At 39.6% G+C, this 25,818-nt stretch overlaps 1 long non-coding RNA gene across 1 annotated transcript in view; it reads right to left on the bottom strand.

Annotated features, from left to right (window-relative positions):
- The window catches only part of LOC128118621 (uncharacterized), a 131,032-nt gene that overhangs the window by 9,222 nt on the left and 95,992 nt on the right, over nucleotides 1–25,818 (bottom strand). The window contains exon 4 of the long non-coding RNA XR_008221275.1: nucleotides 9,589–9,684. This is a non-coding gene — a long non-coding RNA (uncharacterized LOC128118621). The remainder of the gene's footprint in view (nucleotides 1–9,588; nucleotides 9,685–25,818) is intronic.

Below are 25,818 nucleotides of genomic sequence, written 5' to 3'. Positions count from 1 at the left end.
ACCCAGCTGTGACACGGGGAGCTGCAATAATGACCAACACGACAAGGTATCACCAAAGATGTAATAGTGGCATTAAGGCTGGCAATAACCAACTTTCTATACTTTAGTTTCTGCTCTCTTCTCAACAGTGGAAGTCATGCTTAAACAAACAAGCAAACAAACAGAAACACACTTTGCTAGTGTATGTATCATAATACTTTGTCAGTTTTAGCACTGGCAATTTGTATAACAAAAGACATAATTTATCCAATTATGTAAACAGCCTGTTATTGAGTACCCTGTGCTATAAATACACACTGACAAGTCAAGATTCTGCCTTCAAGGATCTCACAGTGGAGCATAGGCTTAAAGATGCACATAAAAAAGGAAAGATGCTGAGCATCAGTGACTGGAAAGCCAGCCAGTTCAGGATGACAGTACTTCTTGTTGGGTAGCAAGTACCAGGAAAAGTTACATAAATATTCTGATTACCATACCTCATAGAGACAGAAGTTTGCCTATCAGAAATGCATCCAGTTACTGCAAGGGTACTGATGCTTAATCATGCTTGGTATGGCGAAATGCTATTCTCTAAGCATAACAGCCATTATTTGCATAGTAAGAGCAGCCATGATAACTCGCAAGAGACTCTCAATAGATCAGGTCTCTTGGCATCCCCTCATAGAGGAAAGAACTCTAAGGATTTGTTAGTTTTTCATCTGAGAATACAGGAAGTTCCTACTGTGCCCCTCCAGCCGCATGCAAATCTTCCACAGTTACACATGGTCTTCAAAGGTACAACCATGTGTAGAGGGTGGAAAAATAACTGAAATCAGGGTGAGGGGTTGAGAACTGTCATTCAATGCAGTATTGAGGAAGTTATCATCCATTCTGGGGTAAGACTTTCTATAACGCTGCTTTCGGGAACTCTGGTAAAGTCATTGGTTTGTCAAGCTAGACTTGGGCAGAGTCATTACTTAGGTCAGTCACTGATGCTCTATTAGGGATGGTCAGACATTTATTCATTTTTTCCCCAGGGAAGGTTAACACAGCACATGACTCCATCATTTGAACAGACATTTTCTCAGGTGCCAAGCTAAGGTGTGGGGATCAAAGAAAGCCCTGAGTGAATGTAAGGAGTGGAGGAGCAGATGAAGTCCCAAGTGAACATGGATTATTGACAAGGACTCCAATGCCTCTGACACATGAGAATTGTCAGTCTTCACCAGTTCATGCTCAGGGAATTGACAAAGCCCCTTTCTATCCTTGTTCATTCTTTTGGTGTTTATTGAGTGTCTCTTATTATCTTCACTTTCTTGAGTCTCCTATCGGCTTATAGCATGTCTACCTTCTTCTGATCTTGATATTTATGGAGATTTCCAGAGGGTAGAAATTACCAAAACAAAACACAAAATAGACAAGCAAACAAGCAAAACCCTCTTATTTTATCCTTTAGAGAACAGCCTGCATGATTTAGGTTCTGTTTCTTGGATTATGAAATTCATTCTTCCCCACCTTCCTTAACTTCTCCAAGTCCTATGATTAAGACTTAATTCAAATAATGTCCTCAGTGAAGTGTTATTAAGCTTCATACCAAGAGGATATTTATTCTCTCATTAGTTCTCTTAAGCCTCTATTTACTAAGCACTAATGCTCTTGTGTATATGTCCAGGAATACCCATCCTTCTTCACCAGTGCTGTACCTTCCTCTCTCACATCTAGTACAATGTTTGATTAAAGCCTTTTATGTCATAGTTAAGAAGTGAAAACCTTTACCTCAGCACTGACCAGTGCTAGGAGTACAGAGAAGTTGAGTTTCTCCTTTATATAAGCCACAGAGAGTATTTAATTGTTTTCTAAACAACATCAGCAGATTCACATAACAGAGCTCTGAGCATCTCAGCAAGATACAATAGAAATCACTTAACATTTTTTTTGCTTGAATCTTTTGTCTTAATGATGTCTGTCATAAGGCTGATTACCTTCAAGGACCTAGCTTGGGAAGCTGGAGGGGGTGGGTTCAGTGGTTATGAGTGTTTGCTTTGGAGTAAGGATGACGAGTTCATGGCCCAGTACCTGTATAACCAGCTGGGCAGCCCATGCCTGCCTTTGACTCTTATAGCACTTGGGGGAAGAGATGAGAATATCTCTGGGGCTTGCTCCTTTCCATCTCAGTTGAGGGTGACCCCTAGGTCCAGAAAGAATGTCTGCCTCAAGAACTGTGTGCAGAGCGAGAGAGGAGGAAAGCAAATGCCCTCACTTTGTCTTTGTCCATGTAAGCACAGGTGTGCACGCCTGCACATACGAGGACACAAACACTAACATGCATAAACAACACAAACACATGTTAAATAAATTATATTTTAAAAGGAATATGGCTGGAAAATTTTAATAACATTAGCTGTAAAGTTGAATTTTGGAATAGTTTTGACTATGATGAATTTTTTCACACTATCCTTCTTACCTCTACTCATATACTATCCAAACTCACTGGGTTACCTTATAGTTCAAAACTATTATTTTCCCCCTGAAAGAATAAAGTCACCTATAATTCCAATAAACTGTAGCCCTAGTTTATTACAGAAACAATTTCATCTTGACTACTATGAATAAGATGCTTAAATTTATCACAATAAATTTCCTGTGTTCTTGTTTTCCATTTGTTTTCTTTTTTCTTTTATTAAAATAGATTTTTTTCACACAATATATTCTGATTACAGTCTCTCCACCCCTGCTTCTCCCAGTTCCATCTCCCCTTCCATACAGATCCACACACTTCTGTCTCTTGTTAGAAGACAAACAGGCATCTAAGAAACAGTAATAAGATAAAATAAAGAAAAAACAAACAAATCAGAATATGACACAACAAGAAAATTAGCCATAGAAAAAGCACAAGAGACACATATAGACACAGAGATACCCATGATCACACACACACACACACACACACACACACACAAATCCCATAAAAACCCAAAATTGAAAGCCTATTTGGCACAAAGGACCTGTAGGACAGAATCAAATGTCCTGACAACATTATTAGGCAAAGAACCTCCAGAGATGCTGTTGAGTTCATTTTCTGTTGATCATCCACTGCTGGGCATGGAGCCTACCTTTAAGAGTACTTTATTTCCCCACTGAGATTCCCTTGGAGAAAACTAATTTTTCATTTGCCAGTGGCTATCAACTGGAGATAACCTCTGGGTTAGTGATGGGACATGTGTCCACTTCTCCCTTCAACTCTAGAAGCCCATATGATATAGACTCGTGCAGGCCCTGTGCATGCTGCCAGTCTCTGTGAGTTCATATGTGTGTCATTCCTGTTGTGCAAAGGAGGCCTTGATCCCTTGGTCCTCCATCCCCTCTGGCTCTTACACTCTTTCCTCTTCCTTTTCTACAAAGTTCCCTGAGCCCTAAAGGGAGAGATTTGGTGGAGACATTCCATTTAGGGCTGAGTTTTCCAACCTCTCTCACTCTTTGCATATTGTCTGCCTGTGGGTCTTTGTATTTGTTCCCATCTACTGCAGGAGGAAGCTTCAATGATGATGGTTGACCAAGGCACTGATCTATGAATATAGCAGAATGTCGCAGGAGTCATTTTATTGCTACATTCCTACAGCAGAACAGTAGTATTCGGTTTTCCCCCTAGGTCTCTGGCCTATTAGTCTCAGATTCTTGGCAACTTGTGCAGCGTTGGGTATAGGTTCTATCTTATGGAGTGGCCTTACATCAAATCAGCTATTGGCTGGTTACTCCCACAAGCTCTGTGTCACTACTGCATTAGCACATCTTGTAAACATGTCATCGCAGATTGATGGGTTTGTAGCTGGGTTAGCTCCTTTGGCAGCATGCAGAGAACTTTCCAGAACCGTGAACACTACTAGTTCATAGTGATGAAGAAAGATTTAGGTAGGTAGTAGTTCGACTTCTCAATGTTCAGTGAATTGTGTAGGTGTTATATTTAGCAATAGCGCCTTACCAATCAGTTTATGAAGAGTCATGGATAGCCTTGGGAATAGTATGGATTGTTTGGGGGTTCACATGGGACCTCTTTGGCCAACAACTTGATTATATGTAATTCATTCTTGGTACTGGAAGCTATAATTTGTTGGTGAGAGATGTCCAGTTTGGGCTCTGTCTTCCCCGTGGGAGAGTCCATTTATATATACATACATGATGTGTATATATTCTAGGCAGCTTTTACTCTATTAGGCTTCCACAGGAACCACCAATGGCCTTAGCTTCAGCTGTCTCTTCTGTGTTTCTTCTCTCACCCTGCTCCATCCCCCTCCCTGTTTGAGCCTCCCATTTCAATCCCAACTCCCCCACTCATCCATCAGTACCTATTCTATTTCTCTTTCCTGGGGAGGTCCATTCCCTTTTTAGGTTGAGAGGGGCAGTAGAAAGCTCTTTCCCTTTGAAGACCTGATTCTTAACAATTTCAGACCTTTCAGATCTCTCATAGCCTCCTGGAAAAAGCTGGTTTTAGTGTTGAAATAGGAGAACTGGACGTAAATGATTCAGGGGATATCCAGAAAAGGCTTGCCTATTTATAGTCAGCCAGAAACAATAGGATCAATTAAATTGCATAGTTCTTTCTCCCCTTTCTCTCTCCCTCCCTCCCCCTCTCCTTTCTCTTTCCTTCCTTCCTTTCTTTAAAATGATATGCCAAGCTTTATGGAAAATTCATTTAATTCCTGGTCTCCTATTAAAGCACTGTTTCTCAGCTTCTGAATGAATTGTTTTGTTTTGAGACCCTGCTCTCTCACAAAAAATAGGAGAGAGACAGAGAGATTTTAGAGGATGAATACTTACCATGTTGTTTAGACGTGAAAGGAGAAGGTATTTGTGAGGGGAAAATGATAATCTGATAATCTGGTAATGTATTGCTTTGATATGTCTCTCAATTCTATTACATTCCACCACGCGTTAATCTATCATGATCTTGCCTCTGTCTCAAGGTTGGCTGTAGGACACTTGCTCTAAGCTAATGTCACACATGAGATCAGCTATTTCTCACCGTGGCTTCCCGTGGGCGCCTTGCAAGGAGCATGTTTATTACTCTACTGCAGCATGAACTGGCTTGCCACTACAAAGTCAGCCCCAGATACTGCTCCATTCTGCTTCATGCCATCAAACACTAGAAATTTCCCCGCTTACAGGTGAGATATCTGAGGAATGGAATCAATACCTTGATACAAGAATAGAAATTAAAATGGATTTCAGCTTAGGTCATAACCTAACCCGGTAGCTTTCCTCTCAGGGTTTTTCAGCTGAATACCAGTGTTACGAGGATGTTGAGGAGAAGGAATAAAGTGTGCCCACGCTTAGGGTAGGGTTTTATTCTGGAAAATTGAAACTCACTGATTTACCACTTCTTTTTGAAAGAAGAAAGAGGGCGCTTCATAGTTGAAGAGCTTGTGACCTTTTACAGAAATTAGACAGGTGGCTGTGCATGGCTGCTCTTACAGTGATGGGGTGGGATGGCCAGTCTAGCTGAGGCCGAGCCCTTCAGACTGCAGAGCAACTGGCTTAAGAGCTTTCTAGGAGGACAGATTTGATAGGCGATTCTACCGTGGTCGTTAGGTACTTAATGGTTAAATGAGTATGCAAGGGCAACTCAGAGGATGTTCTTAGTACCACAGATGTGTTGCAAACAGCAATATCCATCACCTGTTCTTATCCAGAGGCACAGGGACTGCCTTGCAAGACCTCACTAGGGGTTCATAACATCTGGCAGTTATTTCTCTCGGGTGCTTCTTTAATCCAGGTTCTAGGTGGTTGTTTTACAAACACACCTGTGTTCACTTTGCTTCATTTTCTCATTTTTACCCTCACCTTTCATCCTCTTTTCTTGTTAAGAGACATGTTACACAGCATCGCTGGAATATGGAGTCATGAGCTTGTTTCTGTCAGCCATTGTATCCAGTGGTGGAGCCAGAGGGTCACAGCCTGAGTGGGGCATACTGAAATGCAGCACCCCTTGTGGCCCCGGTGTTCTGGAATGTTCATGTGTATCTCCAGGTTTGGTGTAAGTGATGATGTGTATGTGACCTTGAGACAATATTATGTCTCTGAGTCAGAATCATCTGGTGTCTGAGGTGCTCTGTTTTGTTCGTTTTCTTTTTTTAATAGTAGTTTCTTATAGTTTGAGGATTCCATAATACAGATAATGTGTTTTTATTAAATCCATCCCCCTATTCTCTCCCTTCTAACTCCTCTACCACCTTTCCCTACCACTTACACATACTCATTGTTTTTAACCCACTGAGTCTTGCTGGTGTTTCCTCTATATGCATCGTGTGAAACTGTTTACTGGGGCATGAGGAGCCTGTCAGGGGCCATATTCCTGGGAAAGTTTGGTTTTCCTTTCTCCAGCAGCCATCAGTTGCCTACAGATCCTCAGCTTCATGACCCCTCTCCCCATCTAGGATGGAATTTTGTCTGGCAGGATCTTATGCAGGCCTTATGCATGCAGTCACAGTCACTGTGAGTTCATGTGTGCAGTGATGCTGTCACGTCCAGCAAATGTGGTTGTGTTGTATACATTCCCTAACTCTGGCTCTCACAAGCTTTCTTTCCCCTATTCCTCAATAAAGTGTAAGACAGATGCCACATTTAGGGTTGAGACCTCCATAGTCTCTGATTTTCTGCACATTGGCAAGTTGTGAGTCTCTGTATTTATCATCCACTGCTGTAGAAGGAGCTTCCCACATGAGGGTTGAGCAACGCACTGATCTTTGTCTATAGAGTTAAAAGTTTAGGGGTCAATGCATTTCTATAATCCTTTATTAGAATAGTAGTGGTAGGTTCTCCCCTAAGGCCTGTGACCTATCCATCCATGTGTTCTTAGAACAGTTAACCAAGAACCACACTAGATATGAGTTTTGTCTTATGGAATAGACCTTAAATCTAATCACAAAATGGTTGGTTACTCCTATAACATTGATGCCAAAACTGTAGCAGTGAGCATATCTTGACAGGCTACTCATTATTGTAGCTCTCAGGGTTAGAGCTGGGTAAGAGTGATGATTACTTTGCTGCCCTGGTAGTGTGTGTGCAGAGCACCTTCCAGCAGAATGCAAGCTAGCCAGAAGAAATGAAGCTTTTAGATTGGTGCCAGCTTGATTTCTCCATCTTCTGTGACTCAAGTGTATGATGTCTTCAGCAATAGGGTCTCACCATCAAGTTCCAGATAGTAATCAAGAGCTATGAGAATGGTCTATAGTATATGAGACCCCATTGATCAACAGCTCAAAAAGAGGTTATCCATGTCTGGCCTGGGATTTTTACTTGAGAGCTTACTTTGTCTAGAGGGAACACTGTCTCCCTATTATAGGATAATACCACGTAAACATTTAAAATCTGATGGTGTGTATATTTTAGTGAGCTTCTGTGGTAGGTAACTTGTTTCCATATGGCCTTTTTCAAAATCTTTAGTACTTGTCACCTCTCCCCACACTAATTTCTCTGCCATGTCCTCCTAATTGAACCCCATTCCTGCATTATTATTACCCTGTCCTTTTTCTACATAACCAGTGTTCTATTCCCTTCCTTTGAAATACCTCCTGCATAGTCCCTTAGCTGTTTCCTGACTTCTATGTATACTTTGGTTTAAACCTACTTGTCCAAAGAAAAGACTGATGCCACATATACTTTTTCTTACATAGATGAATCAAATTTGTTATCAGCCTCACAGTGTGCTGCCGATTAGGTTAGATAGTCTAGACAGAACAGATCCCAGAAATCCTCACACATAGTAAGTCAGTAAGTTCCCTATGAGTTTTAAATGGAACAAAGTAAAGGTAGTTTTTATTTCATGATTATTTCCTGAAGCAGTGAAATTACATTGAACTTCAAGTGCTCTCAGTATGTTGTGTTTTATTTGAAGAGAATCATTCCTCCGGCCAGTTGATATTAGCCAATACTAACTATGAAATAAAACAAAAGCACAGTAAAGTTGCATGTGTCAGTAAATAGTTCTAGAATTAATTTAGAAGGTGTCTTGCTTTGAGCTAGAGCATTTTAGAAAATAGCCACAGTCACAGTTCAGAACTGAAGAGCAGAGTTTTGAATAAGGTATGAAATAGAAAAGAGAAAAGATCCACACCTAAAGATAGACACTAGGCATGCTGTGTTATTTGTTAGAAGTTCTATTTTTAACTTAAAAACCTGGGAAGTATGACATCAGTTTTACATTTACTCATCAAACATGCAAAAATTGTTACTGGACATGTGGCAGCTGCTATAATTGAGTGTCCTTGGCTATATATAAAGTATGAAAGACACAGAGCAAATTATGGTTTCTACCTACAAAGACAGCAGAGACTATGGCTCAATTAGTTATACATTAATAAAAGTCTAAGCCAATTCATAATTCTCCTGGAAGGAGAGGAAGGAGAGTCAGCTAATTATTCTGTGGGATAAGTGTGAATAATTATTACAAATTGAGAATCCATTTCTTAAATGTGAATTAATTCATTTTTAACTACAAGTTATCAAAGCACATTATAAAATTATAATTATTAAAGCAGTGTGGAAGGGAGTATGAAAGTAGGTGGTAGTAGACACACTTATCAGAAAAGCCTGGAAAAACAGGCTGCTGTTTTCATATTGCCTATGTAAACAAAATGTCTCAGAGCAACTTATTAAGTATCTGGATGTAATTGTTATAATAGGTCTATAAATCATGAGCTTTTACTGTGATGGCAGTCAGTGAGTAATTTTTGAACTTTAAGAAAAATATCTTGAATATGTAGAGGTAGGTGTGATTTACTTATTTTCTTTTGATGTATTTACTGGAGCAAAAATATCATGAAAGAATTTTTACAAAATTGTCATTTGTCAAATAAAGCAAATTCTTCCTAACTTCATCCAGGAAATTAGTTTTGCTCTTGACAAAGGCATTATTGTATTCTTTTAAAATTTAATGTGGTATGCCACATATTTTATGCTCTATATGAAACACATTATAAAAAAATAAAAACATCAGTACAAAAAAGGAAACTCATAAGTGACAATAAGGATCATATTGATATCATTTATGGTCCTATAGCCACATTTTCAATGTCACAGCCATGCTTTCAATGCCAGAGCCAATAGAAGACAGAAATTAAGACATTTGGGCTACTGATACTACAGAATACAGGAAGAATGTAGTTAGAATAATGCAGCCATTAACTCAATATTCTCCCTGGTCTTTGGCTATCTTTATTTAAAAATGTTCATGTGCAGGTACAGTGGTATATGCCTATAATCCCAGTTATGATTCAGGTTGAAGCAGAAAGATCACTAGAGGATGGTCTATGTGTTCAAGGCCAGCCTGTGTAACATAGTATGACACTTAGCTCAGTTAGAATTCTATTGCTATGACACAAAGCAATTTGGGGAGGAAAAAGTGATTCATCTTTTGACTTAGAGTTAGTTCACCATTCAAGCAAGTTAGGGAAGGAACTCAAGGCAGGAACCCAGAGGCAGGAATTGATGCAGATGCCATGGTGGAGGGGTGTTGACTGGCTTGCTCAACCTTCTTTCTCATATAACTCAAGATCACCTGCCCAGGGGAGGCATGTTCACATCAGTCAATAAGCAAATATACTACAGGCTTACCTAAATCTTATAGAGGTGTTTTCTCAGTTGAGATTCCTTCTTCCAATATGACATTAACTTGTGTCAAGTTGACAAAACACTAACCAGCATGACTGTCTAAAATAAAATAAAATAAAGGCAAAATAAATAATGTAATAAAATAAAATGGCTCAACATTTCCAATTTGACATACTAAACTCATTTGCAGACATTTTTGTGAGCAAATTATGTATAGTTTATCAGTTGACCAGTATCTCAGCTTTCCTCTGGAGGACATATTTAAACTTTTAAGAAATCTTAATATTGGTGAAATTATTAAGGCCACTCCTTGTAGTTAAAAGGCAGGTTTATTTTGTGGGGCAACTTACAAGTGAAGGGATAGGCTACAGGGTCTGGGAAAGGTGTGGCGCAGTCTGGCAGTGCTCTCTGGAGAACTCTGCTCAGTCTACCTCCAGTGTCCAGGGTCCAGGAACCAAGAGAGCCAGCACATCTAGATCTCGGGTCTTCAGGGTCCTCTCTCAGCCCCACCTTGTAGGTGTGACAGTTACCGAAGCCTCAGTGGGGGTTGGAACTTCCAGATCAAAGCTGGAATGCCTACCTGCTACATCTCCCCCTTTTGTCTAAATAAGAAGGTTCTAACCTAATACAAGACTATATACAAAGGAATGGTTATCAAATATTGTCCAGGAGTAATGAGGGATAATGATCTAGATAAGATGGAACTACCACCAATGCGAACAATATCAAGGAAGAAACACATTCTAAAATACAGAGAAGGCTAGAGCGTAGGTAAACGGTGTGTTACAAAGAACATTCCAAAAGTGTCCTATCCTAAAGAACCTGAATCTGATACTTAATATGTTCTATCTAAGATATTATATATATACTAAGTTGTAACTATAACTGCTAGCCTTCAATCCCATCAAAGACCTGAGAAGGAATATAATGGTACCTGAGAAATGGAAGATGGATGCAAGCAACTTTTGGGAATCTTGCAAGAATAGACAGAGACAGCTGGCAGCCTGGACAGTCACTTAATGTTTTTCAGCATTGTTGGTGCATTCAAATTTGATATAAAACCTTAGACTCACAAATATAAGATAGATAGGATATCTTCTTTAATATTGTAACTGTAATTCTTGCTTGATAATTATTTTGTTATATGTAATTTTACTATGTCAAAGTTAAAACCTTCCTTTTTGAAAAAAAAAGAAAAAGGGGAAGTGCTGTGGATCATTGATTGATAAATAAAATACTGATTGGCCAGTAGCCAGGCAGGAAGTATAGGCGGGACTAACAGAGAGGAGAATTGAAAGAACAGGAAGGCAGAGAGGAGGAGACACCAGCCTGCCGTCCAGGGAGCATCATGTAGAGGCAGCAGGTAAAGCCACGGAATACGTGGCGACATATAGATTAACAGAAATGGGCTTAGTATAAGAGTAAGAGCTAGAAAATGGTAGGCCTGAGCTAATGGCCAAGTAGTTTAAATAATATAAACGTCTGTATGTTTATTTTATAAGTGGGCTAAGGGACTGCTGGGGCTTGTTGGGACACAGAGAGAAAAACTCTAGCTACATCTTAACACTTTAATTTTAGACACATTTAAAGACTAACACACTTTTTAAAACACCAATTTAATTAAGCCCTGAGCACTATTTTTTCAGTAAATGTCCATCCAATGAGCCTTCAAGTTCTCAAATTTCTGTTCATTCTTCTTCCATTAGTGAAAGAACCTGAAATCATCTGCTGAGGATCAGTAAGAATCCCCCCCACTCTCCCAAATTTTGTATTGGTCTCAAGAGAATGAGCCAGGAGCACTTATTCTGGATTACGTTGCTTTTCCACCCTGACTGCAAATCCTATCTAAGGGAGGAGCCTCAGGTAGTGGCTTAACTCATAAATCAGCAATTCATGACTGTAGGAGACAGGCTAAGCTTGAAGAGAGAGGATGGACTTAGTCCTGTGATAAAACTCTAGCTGCCTCTAATGGAGTGGGACCCTGAGTTTCTATTCAATGCTTCTGTTGGATAGACTCCTCCAACTTGACACATTCCTTCCAGGAGGGAGTTCTAAGACTCACAAGAGGGCCAGGGGAAACCTACATGAGTCTGGAAGCTCAGAAAGCCAGGAGAGTCACAGGCTCATTGGCAAGGTTGCAACAGCAGTAAACATTGCTAGGGACTGGGGGAGCATGCAGCTTTTGTGCCTCATGACTCATGCTGAGGTGGGCTCTTGGTGACATGGCTGTCTTTGAGTCACCCATTCTCCGGTGAGTACCCCTCATCCGTGCTCTGGAGTGATTCCAGTAAATTCAACTGCTTGCCAAGGAGCTAGACTTGGGTGGACTTGTGTCTTTTTTCTGTCACTAGTGTTTTTGGGGTGAATAAATGTTTGTTCCTTCTGCTGATATCCCCCCCCAGGAAGGTCGTACAACTGCTTCTTGGTAGTAGGGATCTTGATTTTTAAAGGCTTTTCCAACATCTATGTTCATCTGAAGCTGTCATAGCTGAACTTGAGGTGCAGAAATGCTACTTTCTCAGACTCTGTTAGCTCTACTATAGTAGACCCTTTGATCCCTTGCTCTGGATCCGGACACAGCCTGATTTTCCCAAGGCTTTGACAGTATCTTGAGGTTATCTGATGAGTTAAAAGTACTTTATATAAAATTCTTACTTTAGAAAGCAAAGAGACTTGATTAATTATGCAAAATTTATCAACATTTTATTCCTGCATGATCTCCATAAAATAGATAGTTGTCATTAATATGAAAACATCAATGAATGGTTTGAACTATTAATTAATGGTTAATAGAACAAGTAACACTGAAGCCTGATTATTACCTCATAGTTTGGATATTTAGCAACGATTTGAAAATTGAATATGTGTTAAATTTAACATGTTAACTTTAACATTTTTCCATGCAATATTTTTAATCATCAACTGATATACTTACCAACACAGTCAGGATACAGAACCAGTGACTGCTGGTCCATCCCTCACCCTGTTGACTACAAATCTGTTCCTAATGCTATGATTTTTCCTATTTCCAAAGTAGCATCTAAATGAAAGAATTTAATGTATAACATTTGAAAATTAGTTGTTGTTTTTTAAAATACTCTCAGAGGGTTTCCATACAGATATGTATATTAGTTCCTTAGTCCATTGTATTATTGAGTCATATATCCCACTATGTATGAGAACATTTGTCCAATCACTCACCGAAAGGCACACTGTTATTTCCAATTCTGAGTGGTTATGATCAATACCTCTGAAACAACACTTACATACAGGGTTTAGAATAAATATTTTTTTTTATTTCTCTTGGTAAGAGCAGGATTTGGGAGGTCATATGGCTGGGGTACTCTAAAACACATCTTCGAGAAGCTCCACTTTTTGTACTGTCACAGTGATGGGAAAGATTTGTCATAATTTCACATTCTTGTCAGCACTTGGTTGTGTCAGAGTTTTTTAAACTATATCTATTCTCATCAATGCACACAGCTACCTCATCATGGTTTTAATTTGCATCTCCCTAATGTTTAATGATATTGAACATCTTTTTATATGCTAATTTGCTGCTCCAGCATCTTCTTTGGAGAAACATCTGTCCCTTCCCCATCCCCTTAGTTTAGGCTGTTTATTTTTATCATTTTATTGAATTTTGAAGGCTCTTTAAATTCCATATACACATTGTTAGTTTGGTGATTTGCAAAAATTTTTCCACTTTCTTTTTCATTTTCTCTGTAGTAACTTTAAGAGAACACATGCTTGGGTGTGTTTTCAAGTCCCCATCTTACTGCTTTTATCTTCCACCCTGCAGCTTTATATACATCTTAGAGCACCACTCAGGAGACTGAAATTAGTGATTAGCAGCACCATACACACACGGACCACACCTCGAGGAATAAGTATGTGTCCCCAGTTGCTGGAGAAGCACTGACCTGCAGCATCCTGCGACTGAAATACACAATGGCCAACATTATTACAGGACTTGGAAAAAATGTTTAAGGGTGCCTTTTTCCTTTCTGAAATCTCTTTTCAGGAGACTAACACATCGTTCTTGAAATTGCTGTCATCCATTGAGACTGTTTCATAAGGCAAAAATGAATATTTGTCAACAGCCTCTTTAGGTTGCTGTAGAGATAAATGTAGGAGAAAAGGGCATTTTGTTTGCTCACCACAATCAAGGCTAAGTGAGAGAATTGAAGCAACTGTGTGATTAATTCAATAAAATAATTCCTTTCATTTGTTTGCTTAAATAAATCTTTATCTTGTTTTGCACTGGCCATAGATACTTGTCATTTAACTCAGTTTTGAAATCTGATGTTATATATATATGACTTAAGGTTTTTCAATGTCTTCGGTGATTAGACTTTTGTAGAAGCTCCACTCCTTCTGCAAGAGCTGAGTATGGCTGATGCAACCTCATGTTTACACACATTTAATCCTATCCCCTAAAGAAACTCCTACTTACTCCTAATTTCCAGATGCCAACATCTGCAATTAGAAGCTGGCAAAATAATTACCCTAACAGCTGCTGGAAACATATAGTTTGCAGGAAAATGTCAAATCTGTTTTTGAATGTTGAATTATCCTAAAACAACACCCAGACTCCTCTCAGTTGTTACCTAACCTTTCTCTCATTTAATTAATCATCCTATTAAATCAAATTTCAAAGAGACCACATCCTATCAGTCTTCACCACTTTTATATTTGGTGAGGAGATAGTAGGACTACATGGGGCATCAACTGTCCATACAAGGTGGAATTATGGTGTCTGAATGAATACTGTGGTCCCTTCTAATGCTCAGACCCTAAATTAAAATGGAAGGAAGGTTTTCCCAGGTCTACTAAAGAGTGACCATCTGCACCCTTCTGACAATCAATTTATTTTTAAAATTTGTTTTGTTTTCTTTTCTCAAACAGTTCTCCCTGCCTATAGTCCTCCCCCACAACCTGCCTTCTACCCCAGATCTACTCTTCTCCCATTTCTCCTTTCCCTTCAGAAAAGAGCAGGCCTCCCAAGAATATCAATGGAACATAGCCTATCAAGTTACAATAAGACTAGGCACAAAATCTCCTTTCAGGGCTCAGTGAGGCAACCCAGGAGGAGGGAAAGGGTCCTAAGGGCAGGTGAAAGAGTGAGAGACACCCTCCCACTCCCACTGTTAGGAGTCCTACAAAAACACCAAGGTAATAACCATAACATATTTGCATAGGACCTAGCACAGACCCATGCAGGCTCTGTGATTGCTACGTTAGTCTCTGAGAGCTTCTATGAGCCCTGCTTCATTGATGCTATGGGACGTGTTCTCCTGGTTTCCTCAACCCCTCTGGCTCCTACAATCCTTCCTCCCCTTCTTCCATGAGTTCCTCGAGCTTTGAGGGAAGGAACCCAATGGAGCTTTCCAATTTGGGCTCTTTCTGTACCTAATGTTTCGTTGTGAGTCTTTGCATCTGCTCCTATCAGCTACTAGAGGAAGTCTCTATGATGATGATTGGGCTAGCATCAATCTGTGAGAATATTAGAATATCATTAGGAATAATTTTATTTTCTGTCCTCAGCCTCCAGACTGTCTAGCCTTTGGTTTCTGGTCATCCAGGCAGTGTCAGGCATGGGCCTCATATTAGACCAGTCACTGGTTGCCCATTCCCACAAGTTCTATACCTCCATTGCTCCTGCACATATTGCAGGCATGATAGATAGTAGGATGAAGGTTTTGTGGCTGGATTGGTGTCCCAGTGCCACCACTAGAAGTTGCCTGGTTACAGAAGATGGCAGGTTCTGGTTTGGTATTCTCCATTACTAGGAGTCCTAAACAGAAGCCTACAGAATTGGAAAAGTTTTTTTTTTTTAATTACTCCACATCAAATAAAGGGCTAATATCTAAAATATAAAAAGAACTCAGGAAACTAGACACTAAAAACCAAAATAACCCAACAAAGACATGGGGTGAAGCTCTAAGCAGAGAATTCTCAGTATAGGAATCTCGAGTGGCTAAGAAACACTTAAATGTTCAGCATCCTTAGCCATCAGGGAAATGAAAATCAAATCTACTCTGAGACTCTATCTTAAATCTGTCAGAATTACTGAGATCAATAACACAAGTGACAGATCATGCTGATGAGGATGAGGAGCACTGTGGACATTGCTGGTGGAAGTACAAACTTGTCCAGCCACTATGGAAATCAATATGGTGGTTTCTCAAAGAACTGGGAATTGATCTACCTCAAGATACAGCTATACCACTCTTGGGACTATATCCAAAAGATGCCCTATTCTACCACAAAGACACTTGTTCAACTATGTGCCAGAACTTGGAAACAATCTAGATGTCCCTCAACCAAATAATGCATAAAGAAAATGTGGTACATTTATTCAATGGAGTATCATTCAACTGTTAAAAAAATGACATCATGAAATTTTCAGGCAAAGGGATGGACCTAGAAAAAAATAATTCTGAGTGAGGTAGTGCAGACCCAGAAAGACAAACATGGTATGTAATCATTTGTAAGTGGATATTAGCTGCAAAGTAAAGGATAACCATGCTACAGTCCATAGACCCAGAGAGGTTAGGTAACAAGGAGGACTCAATTAGGGGAAGAAAGGATATCCCTGGGAAGGGGAAACAAGAGATTTTTGTGGGTGGACTGGGGGTGGGTGGGGATGGGAGTGGGAGAGGTCAGGTGGAGGAGACAGATGGGATGGAGGGAGACAGTACAGAGAGAGACAGCTGGCATGGGGGGCATTTGGGGGGCAATGTGGAAACCTAGTGTGGTAGAAACTCCCAGGATTCTACCAGGATAACCCTACTGGATTCTACTTTTATTTAGCAAAGTTATAAATATTCCTGCAGCCTCTCTCCTATTGCAGAGAATATTCAAAACACAAGATTTAAATCCAATTGAAAAATGCTGCCTGTCAAGGCAGAATCCTAAACTATTTCTGAAAGCAATGTCTTTTGCTTATGTAATGGGAAGCAGTTACATCATCTTGCTCACAAAGCTGGGGGGGGGGCAAAATCATGTTATTTAGTTGATCATAGGGACACAAATTTCTGAAAAGATTTCTAACATTAAGGTAGGTGAATTTCTAACAGAGAAAAATCAATCTTAAAAATTGGTAGAGTGAAAGTGAGTACATATTTGATTTTAATTCATTGATTTTTCTAACTTCTCCTCTTGCCATTTTCCACAACAGAAATTTGCAATAGAAACACTAACCTAGTCTATTTGTATCTTTTAAAAGGATTTAGACTTTATTTAGGGATTCTATGCACATATTTTCTCCAATGCTATGTGACTTTCACCGGATTCCATCCTATGGAGTCATGGAGAGAATGTAGGAGAAGAGATAAAACTGCAAATTGTTTAGAGATAAATCCCAGCTTCTTCCCTGACTAAACATCCATGCACGCACACCCAGTCTGAGAGATGCCACCCTCAGAGTAAAGGGCTCTCTCGAGAACTTTCTTTAGTTAGTGAAAAATGAAGCATCAATAAGGCCTACACTGGTTTGATATGTAAGTTTTGAAATCAACAAGGCAAAATGGAATTTGTATGTATATTCTAAAGTTAAAGTGTTGATCCAATTTGAATTACTACATGATGGTTTTAAAATATGAATTATGTATTCAGTCCATGGAATTTATTGCATGTTCTTCCTTAATAACTCATTAGAATATCATTAAGCATTTCTTGTGACTTTAATTGGTTTCTTAAAAGTAAAGTTTCTGCCAATTTCCCAACTAACTCTTAGCATGTTGGTTAGAAAGAAATAAAGTAAGTGGAAGTTTAAGTATATTATAGACAGTAAACATACTCTTAATCATAAGTATCCTGTATAAGCTTGTACTCCTCATTTTGTGTGACAATGTTTAGAGCCTGTTAAATATTTTTTCATAGTAGAACGAGAAAAAAAAAAAGGTGATGTGATCAGCATACCTTGGTGGAGTTTCCTCTATAATCATCCAATAAAATAACCAAGAGCATACAAAGAAAAGAGTAAAAATAAAAGACATAAAAATGTAGGCAAGGCACATTAGTTCCAGTAGTTGACTACAAAAATGATGCACGAGGGAAATGCTATGATAACAGAAATATTCTGTATTGTTCTTCAGTGATGGATACACAACTATGCTTGTCAAAACCCGCGGAACTGTACATGGGAGAGGATGAAGTTTAATGTATACAAGCACAATTTCTACAAAAGCAAACATTTTGGTTGGTGCATGTCTGTGGTCCTAGAACATGGGAGGTAGAGGCAGGTGGATAAGGTATTCAAGGTCATCCTTCCCTATATAGTGACTTTGAGGCAAGCTGGGACCCCATCTCACAAAAACAAAATTCTTGGCAAGTAACTATACTTAAATTTTTGGTAGAAATTCTAAGACTTGAGAAAAAAAATCTATGCATGAATATGGTACTCTTGGTGGAGAATTTTCTTTTTCACTTCTTATAAGAATATAGGTTAAACATTCTAAAATTGCTTTAAATATAGATATAGATATAATTGGGTGAATACAGAAACACTTGATATTTAATACATTCTAATACTATATAATAGAAATGATATAAATATTCAAGTGAATATATGTTATATATATATATATATATATATATATATATATATATATATATTTTTTTTTTTTTTTCAAGAACAAGCCCCTGAGGGAGCCTAGAAGCAATGACATTCACTAGCAGTGATTACACTCTCAGGAGGAAGGTTCATGGCTGGGTGGAGGAGTCTGGAGGACAACTTTGGATGTTGTTCCTAGGTTCCTAGGTCTTAGTTAGGGTTGCTATTGCTGTGATGAAACACCATGACCAAAATCAACTTGGAGAGAAAGGGGTTTATTTCAGCTTAAAGTTCCACATCACATTCTGTTACTGATGGCAGTCAGGGCAAGAACTCAAACAGGGAAGGAACATGGAGGCAGGAGCTGATGCAGAGGCCTTGGAGGAGTGCTGCTTACTAGCCTGGTCCTCATGGCTTTCTCAGCCTGCTTTATTGTAGAACCCAAGCAAGAGGAGGCAGCACCCATGCTGTACTGGACCTTCCCATATCATCAGCTAAGAAAATGCATCATAAGCTTGCCCACAGGCTGATCTGGTGGGGACATTTTCTCAACTGAGGTTCGCTCTTTCAAAATGACTTGAGCTTGTGCCAAATTGACAGGACACTAGCTAGCAAAGGCCTTGCATACATTTTAGTTAAAATAGAGTCTCTCACTGGCCTGGAACGTCCCAGTTGTTGACGGTCAGATAACAGCAGTGAAAACACAAGAAAAAAACCTGAGCACCTTGTAGGACCAGAAAGAACTGGAAAGCAGTTCAAAGACACAAATACAGGCTGTTGAGGGACATGGAGTGAGGTTATGAGAGCTCTCAATGACTGGAACCACAAAAGTTGTCATACTAGTTTGTGACATCAAAAAACATATATGAGTCATAGTGGCACAAAAAAAATGATGGGATCAAGAAGTGAATGGAGGAAGTGGCAGATGCCTCTGTACAGGAGGCCCAAACAATATGTATAGATACTACTCACTACAAGATATGGAGCTTAGTCCCTCTTCAGTATATTCTAGGCGTTGTGACTCATTAGGGAGGATGGTGTAGCAAGAGGTAAAAGTGCTAGATTTACTGGAGTGAAATATAGCAATGTCCTTGTGGTGTCATGTTGGCATCAGGCATCTCCTAACATCACGTGGTGCACCTCTGATGCAAATGATCAAACACCAAATGTTCCAAAGTGACAGCTGGAAGTGTCCATTTGTCTGAAGTACAGTGTTTAATTGTTCAATCAAATAGTGGCATGGTGCTTTGTTTGCATGAGAAGTCCCCATGGTCTCAGGCATGTGGATACTTGGTCCCCAGTTGGTGTGCTATTTGGGAGATTTAGGAAGTGTGGCCTTGTTGGAGGAAGTACATCACTAAGGGTGGCTTTGATGTTTCAAAAGCCATGTGCCATTTTTACTTTTCTGTATGGTTTTTTTTTAACTGTTCCAGCTGCCATTACCTACCTGATGCCATGCTTCTCCACTTTACCATCGATGGACTGTAAGTCACTGAAAGTGTAAGTCCAAAGTAAAGCTGTCTTTCTATAATTTGTGTGTGTTATTTTTTTTTAAATCACAGTAATAGGAAAGTGATATAACTAGTCTGGGTGTTTTTGTCTTGATAAATAGGAAAGTGATATAACTAGTCTGGGTGTTTTTGTCTTGATATTGTATGGATGTAATTAGATTCTGTAATCCGTTTATGTTAAACAAAGAAGATTATACTTGTAGCTTGTGAAGAAAGAAATGCCATTTCTTAGTGAAAGAGGTTATTCTGGAATGTGTCTTCAACTCCTCCCAATATTCCCTGGCAAACAAATTCAGTCTTGCCTAGCTAGTCCATGGTACCTAAGTCAATTCTTTGCTATCTATCCAGTACTTTCCTCCGGTAGATAGAAACAAGTATTGGAGAACATGTTTACATTCTCAAGCCACATATTTGTTCAACTGGGAAATATTTGTTGAGTGTCTACTCACTGAGACAGGGATACCTCTTACCTGGCCATACCACTTCAATGGTTTCAGAGATACCAAAAACTAGGGAAGACAGGAGTTGCCAAGTCCCAGAAAAGATTGAAACAATGTAACTTTCAAACACAATGTAGTATCTTGGGTCAGTTCCTGGCGTAAAACTTGATCATAAAGACTAGTACAATCCAAACAACAGTTTAGATATAAATACTGTACCAATGTTTATTTTGTACTATGACAAGACAGGAGAGATGGAGGAAGTTTGGTCTATATAAAAGAACTTTTGGGACGACTTCTGATATTTTGTTACTAATTCAGAAGCAATGGTTTCCTTTTATGTTGAAAGCACACACATACATACACAGGCAAATGCCTACTAGTTACAAGAGATGACAATAATTATTAGACAAATGCAATGGATTAAAGTAAAATCTCCACGAGCTTCAGTTTATTTCAAGTCTTGGTTCCATAGCCAAAAAAAAAAAAAAAAAGATTATCTTTAAAAAGTGAGCCATGCTCTCCATTCTCCCTCTCACATATCAGCTTCTAATCCAAAGCGTGAAGCAAGCATTGACCTGGAACCCCTCTCACGTGGTACACTGTGAGTCAGTGTACTTGGTCTGGGCAGATATTTAAAGACAGTCTCAGTGAACAAGTGTGCAGAAAATGGAATGGAGGATTGGAGTGACAGAGCTTTCTAGAAGGTGTGGTGTCTAACATCCGTTAATAAAAGCCATGTGGGGGAGTGGTACAGGATTTTTTTCCTGACAGGAATGCAACCAAGTGCGTATTTTCTATATTGCTTTTGAGGATCTGCCTCTTTGGCCAATCTGAGCAACTCCAACGCTTGGCCAGGCAGCTGAACATTTGTGAAGCATTTTCTGTGTGTGCGAGACAGTGTTCAGGAATACAAAAGTAAAAAGAATGGAAGGGTCTCTATCTCAAACAGAAGTTGTATTCTAGTTAGGGAAAAAATAAGTAAAGAAAAATTAAAAATTGAGATTGATAAGATTATGCAAACAGCAAGAAAAGGGAGAGTCATATAGACTCTGCCCTTGAGAAAGCTATTTTAGGAAGGCCCTACTGACCGAGACAGTATTTAAGGTCAAATAAGAAATAAAAATACAGAACAAAACCCTACCATATAATGCTGGGTAGACAGAGAAGAATAGAAAAGAAAGAATTGGCGTATTCATACACAAAAGTCATCCTGGTGTGTGCCAGAACTTTATTAATAAGGAAGTCTCAAAATAGAATGACATTAAAGATAGTATAGACTCTGGGATATAGTTTGGCAGTAAGATCAATGTAAATGGTGCTATAGTAAGTGAAGCTGAATAAAAGAGAGCCAAGAAGGACTCCGAATCTGAAGCCTTTGTGAGAGTTGTGGAGTGTCAGTCATCACTAGACGGGAAAGCCCCAGGAAGCACCAGGGTGGGAGGATGAATAACAATAGCTTTTCTAGGTCACATTCGATTTCCTTTATTACTGAAGGGAGGCGTTGGGCACACAGTTATATCAATGTGTCTCTAATCCTAAGGAACAGGAACATATGTAAATCTGGTGGCTACAAGGATGGGAATAATTAAGGGTATACAATTTTCAAAAGGCAAATACAGGCCTTGGAACAATGCCAACAGCAGGAACTTGAAAGACATGACACAGCAATAGAGCAGCCTATGAAAGGGCAGCTAGTGAGGTGTCCAAAAATAGCGGGCCAAAGCAGGAAGCAGTCAATGTAAAACTGAGGGGCTGACATCTGGAAGAAGGATTTGGACTGTTCACTGTGCCAGGGTCTGGAGAGGACATTAGAAACTTCTCTCATTTAAATCATTTTCTTGATTAAATACTGAAAGGAACACACTTGACTTGCTCAAGGAAAAGAAAGATGCCATCAAAGGAGAACCCAAACAGGGGTAACCCAGGAGTGGGGTGGGGTGATTGTGGGTGGGGGATCATGAAGGGAGAGAAAGAACTAGACACAGGAATGTGAAATCTGTGACAAGTTTAATAGGAAAAAGGAAAGACTAAGAATCCCAAGATAACAGCACACCTCAACAGACCTCAGCAAATTATACTTCAGAAAACCATTTAGAACCCTCAAAAAAACACTACATGTACATACCCCTGTAACTGGGTCTGCTGTTATGATACCATAATACTACACAGGCAGATCACACTCGAAGATGACTAAGATGGGAACGGAGGTAATTATATGATAAGCCAGGATGTTTTCAATCTGAAAAGAAGTAAAGTATGTTTATGTTAGACTGAAAATGTCTGCATAAGCAGAGCTTATGCAGGGCAAAAGTGATGTTGATATGGAATAAAAAATCAAAATTTTTCAGAAAGTAAGAAAATGATAATGAGTCAGAATGGTCAAAACACTAAAGGAATAAGAAAGTAGATAATGAAGAGCAACCAAAAGCCAACTTTTGGGTAATTATTAATACTGAAGAACCACCTGGAACAAGTGGCAACACAGAGCAGAACTCCTGAATCAGCATTATTTTCTGAGCTGAGGAAGGTCATGTGTACACTCTAAACAGAACCCCCCTGCACCCAGGGCTATGCTCACCTCAGCACAGCAGAATTGGGCCAGAAACGCTTGTGGAAAGTGAAAGTTGCAAATAAATTTCCTGATTATTCCAGGAACTTCTACAAGGCATCACCTCCTCTTTAGGAGGAGCACAGGAAATACCGAAGAACCGCATTTCAAAATAATTTCCCCAGACCCCAAATTTCTCCATTAGTTTGGAGGAATTTAATCCCTCATATTTAATACTAAGAAATGCTATTAATTTTTAGGAGGAAGAATGGTTTTATCATTATGCCCTTTATTTTTAGTACTTCTAGATGCTTTAAACCTCTCTCCTGAACAACTTCTCCCAAGCTGTATCTCTTTGCCCACCCTCTATTATAATCTCACCGTTTTTCAACCTCTTCTTCCCCATCCCCACCAAAAGGCTTGCGTTAAACCAGACTTCAGAAGGGCACAGACACCCTAACTTTGATGAGGTAGACATACACTGAGGGACGTAAGAAGCACTGTGGAGGCGGTGCTCTCTGTCACTCAGCTTCCTCATATGGCAGGTTAGGTTGGTGACACTTAGGGGACTCAGCATTCAGTGTTAGATTGGAAAATATCACTCTGTTCCAGGACCAACGAGCTGAAAAATCTGTTTGCAACTGTCCACAGAATAAAAGCTACTTCTCTGCACACAGTAGAATGCCTTAGGCTAGTGTCTCTCAACCTTCCTACTACTTTAATTCTCTAGCACAGCTCCTCATGTTGTGGTGACCCCCACCTATAAAATAATTTTCATCACTACTTCATAACTAGAATTTTGCTACTGTTGTGAATCACAATGCAAATATCTGTGTTTTCTGATGGTTTTAGGTGACCCCTGTGAAAGGGTCATTTGTTCCCCAGAGGGGTTGTGACCTACAGGTTGAGAACTGCTACCTTAGAACCTTAGCAGATACAAGTGATTGATGAAAATAATTAGCTTGGTGTCATACTGTCAGCTGCAAAACGAGAGTGAAAACAAAAAAAAATTGAAGATATAAAAGCATGATGTAACCTAGAAATATTTTATCTAAGCAAATTGTCATTAGGTAACAAATACAATTTCAGCTTTTATTAAGAAAATACAGGGGCTGGAGAGATGGCTCAGTGGTTAAGAGTACTTACTACTTTTACAGAGGACCCCATATGCTTGCCAGCATGGCATGGAAGCTCACAATAGCCAGTAACTCCAATTCCAGAACACCTGACACCCTTTCTGTCCTCACGCTCCTGCATATATGCTAGTTGTGGTTCACACAAATACACATAAATAAAAATGAATAACCTTTAAAAAAGAAAAGAACAACATAAGTTATAACAATAAGTTATAGAAAAACTTACTGATACATGTTAATAGAAGTAGCTAGAAAGCATAAATATGCTAAAATATAGTTTTTACAGACACCAATTAAGGAAAAACTCAATAATTTTTATTGTTATGAAGTGGTTACAAATTTGGACAACTGTTCTTTAAAGAAAATTATGTCATTAAAATTAATAATGCAATAGTATCTTATTATAATAACTAATAATTTTATCAGAGACATTTATTAAGGTAACACTGGCTGAAAAAATGGAGTCAGAAACTGAAGTAAAGGAATAAAAATGTGACCAATTAAATAGCCTGTGTACATGAGACAATAAACAAAATTTCCTACTTGGAATTGACATTTAAGTTCCTGTGTGCTTAAAAGGTTTTACACAAATCAGGGAGATAGCTCAGAAGGTAAGTGTGATTTTTACTAAGCCTGACGCCTGGGTTTAATTCCCAAGACTTCCACGTGGTGGAAGAAAACAGCTGACCCCTTCAAGTTGACCTCTGACCTGGGCATGCGCAGACGTGTGAATGAACACACATACCCCTACATCTCGCTGGTACTAAACATAATGTTTTAGAAAGAAAAGACTCCTAGAATGAAAAGCAGGAACTCATTTTGTTTTGCAGAATTCACTGACTCGTTCTTAAAGGTGAGCAAGGGGAAACTGGTGACAATAGGTTCTCAGAAAAAGGAAGGAACCTCAAAGTTTAGGAGGAGAGAATCTCTCATACACAAACAAACAAATAATGATGTGGAAAAGTGATTGAGAACAACATCTTTTTTTTTTCACCATGCTTATTTTATTTTATTTTTTAATTTTTTTTATTCTTTTTTTTTTTATTTTGCAATACAATTCAGTTCTACATATCAGTCACGGATTCCCTTCTTCTCCCCCCTCCCGCCCCCCTCATCTTCCCCACAGTCCGCCCCCCATTCCCACCTCCTCCAGGGCAAAGCCTCCCCCAAGGACTGAGATCAACCTGGTAGACTCAGTCCAGGCAGGTCCAGTCCCTTCCTCCCAGGTCGAGCCAAGGGACCCTGCATAGACCCCAGGTTTCAAACAGCCAACTCATGCAATGAGCACAGGACCTGGTCCCACTGTCTGGATGCCTCCCAAACAGATCAAGCCGATCAACTGTCTCACCCATTCAGAGGGCCTGATCCAGTTGGTGACCCCTCAGCTATTGGTTCATAGTTCATGTGTTTCCATTCGTTTGGCTATTTGTCCCTGTGCTTTATCCAACTTTGGTCTCAACAATTCTCGCTCATATAAACCCTCCTCTTTCTCGCTAATTGGACTCCCAGAGCTCCACCCAGGGCCTAGCCATGGATCTCTGCATCCAGATCCCTCAGTCATTGGATGGGGTTTCCAGCATGACAATTAGGGTGTTTGGCCATCCCATCACCAGAGTAGGTCAGTTTGGGCTGTCTCTCGACCATTTCCAGCAGTCTGTTGTGGGGGGTACCTTTGTGGATTTCTGTGGGCCTCTCTAGCACTTTGCTTCTTCCTATTCTCATGTGGTTTTCATTTACCATGGTCTCCTATTCCTTGTTCTCCCTCTCTGTTGTTGATTCAGCTGGGATCTCCCGCTCCCCCAAGCTCTCTTTTCCTCCACCCAGGCCCTTCACTACCCCCACTCATGTCCAGGCTGTTCATGTAGATCTCATTCCATTTTTCTGTCATTGGGCGATCCCCATGTCTTTCTTGGGGTCCTGTTTTCCAGGTAGCCTCCCTGATGATGTGAGTAGCAGTCCAGTCATCCTTGTTCCACATCTAGTATCCTCCTATGAGTGAGTGCATACCATGTTTGTCTTTCTGAGTCTGGGTTAC

This window comes from Peromyscus californicus, unplaced genomic scaffold (genome assembly GCF_007827085.1).
Source record: "Peromyscus californicus insignis strain IS unplaced genomic scaffold, ASM782708v3 Scaffold_22__1_contigs__length_63687245, whole genome shotgun sequence".
NCBI lineage: Eukaryota > Metazoa > Chordata > Mammalia > Rodentia > Cricetidae > Peromyscus > Peromyscus californicus.
This window is presented reverse-complemented; position numbering and strand designations above follow the sequence as displayed.